This window comes from Tupaia chinensis, unplaced genomic scaffold, assembly GCF_000334495.1.
Source record: "Tupaia chinensis unplaced genomic scaffold, TupChi_1.0 Scaffold150288_1, whole genome shotgun sequence".
Lineage (NCBI taxonomy): Eukaryota > Metazoa > Chordata > Mammalia > Scandentia > Tupaiidae > Tupaia > Tupaia belangeri.
Window position 1 is genome coordinate 1,265,715 of NW_006210128.1, and position 1,799 is coordinate 1,267,513.

Consider the following 1,799-nt stretch of genomic DNA (forward strand, 5'->3'; position numbering starts at 1 on the left):
CAACGTCTGGGGCACCTCCGACCTTATAAATAGCAGGAGGAATTAGTAGCCAATTTACTATATGTAAAGAAAGGGCAGGGAAGGGGGCGGGCGAAGAAAATGTCTAATTGCTGTGGAAGCCATGAGATTTCGGGAAGGAAAAAAGCTCACTGAAAAACCCAGTTGCAAACTCAAAATGAAACAGTCCCGCGGAGCGGACGACGCTCGGGCTGATACAGTGTCGGTCCCCTCTTGGTTTTAGTCAAGCTGGACTTCCCGCGCAAGCTTCGAGTCGCTCTGCAGAAACACACGGGCTTGCGTTTCGAGACCCCATAAAGGAAACGGCCAGGTTCGCCCCCGCCACCTTAGAGCAGAGCGGAGCGCGCTGCAGGGGCGAGGGCCGAGGGGCGAGGGGCAGGCCAAAGTACCGCTCTGACCCGACAGGCCAGGATCCGGCCGGCCAGGGCTTCCAGCCTCCCGACATCACTAGATAAGTAACCCAGCACGCGCTTTTCCCCACCTCTCTAGGGGGAAGCATCCCCTGCGCCCGGGCTCTCGAAGGCGGGGGCGGGAAGAGGCGGGTGGTCGTGCCGGGCCTCGCCCACCCAGAGCAGAAAGCCTGGGTGGCGCGTCCTCCCGTCTCCGGAGTGAGCAGAGGGCCCTCTCGCCCCTTCCGTCTCCCCCTCCCCCACCCCGGTCTAGCTTTACAGAGACATTCCAGCGGGGAGGGGGCGAGGCGGCTGGGGGGAGAGGTGGCCGGCGCAGGGGAGGGGCGGAGAGGGTCGTGGGCGGATGCCCCCCTTCCCCGCCGCCCTCCTCATTCATGGCTTCCCGCGTGGCAGGCTCGCCCCGTGCGTCCCGCGATCCACTTCCCCTTCCTATGACGGGCTGCTCCCAACGTGAACCTCGCATCGAGTACGTCGCTGGTCGTTTTCAGTCTCCAGCACGTGGGGTGGGGCGTGAGAGGGCGCGGAGGCTGGCTGGCGTCTCTGGGGGAGGCTTGCTGACAAGGGAGTTTTGTCCCTTTCGGTCGCCCCTCCGACCATGTGCCATGTGCTAAAACCTTAATTTCTTGTTAAAAAGCCAGCACGCGGGAAAAGGCACGTTGGCTTCTGGACCAGTGGGCGCATTCTGAGTGCAGACTCAGGTTTGCAGAAAGGGAAGCGCCTGGGCTCGGGCTCGGAAGTCAAAACGGGTCCACGTTGGGGGTGGGGGACGGTGGCGTGTCGGCGGCCCCTTCCACGCGGGACACGTGTGTTACCCCGTCGACTTTCGCAGGCGCAGTTTTATGGACTAATATTCCGGCCGGCTAGCCCTCCACGCCACCCCCACACCCCGCTTTGGCGTTTCGGTTGGAAAGTGTACGGGTCCCCTAGGTGCGGGGCAGCCGGTGTCGGCGTTCATGGCACGTTTCTGCAGGGACCTGCTACGTTAAGCACGCAGACTCCCCAGCTCGCCCGGCGGAAGCTAGCCGGCCAGGTGATCCCAGGGTCTGCTCCCAGTTTGGGAGCCCCGCGGGTTCGAGCCCCGCGCCCGGGCCCAAGGGTGCTCAGGCGGTGAGGCTCGAGAATGGGGCCTTCACCCTCCCTGCAGACCGGCCACGGGGTGCTGCGTGCGCTTCTCCGTGGAGGGATAGTTGGTCAGGCCGTCCACATCGAAAACCCGACGGTTATTTCAAATAAATGGCGAAGTTAGAGGCGGCCCCGGAGAAGGAGTAGACGAGGGAGCCGCGACGTGGGAGTGAGAGGAAGGAGAGGGAGAAGCGGGGAGCTGGAGAGCGGGCGCGCAGGGCGGCGGGGACGGCGGCCAGAGGCTCCCCG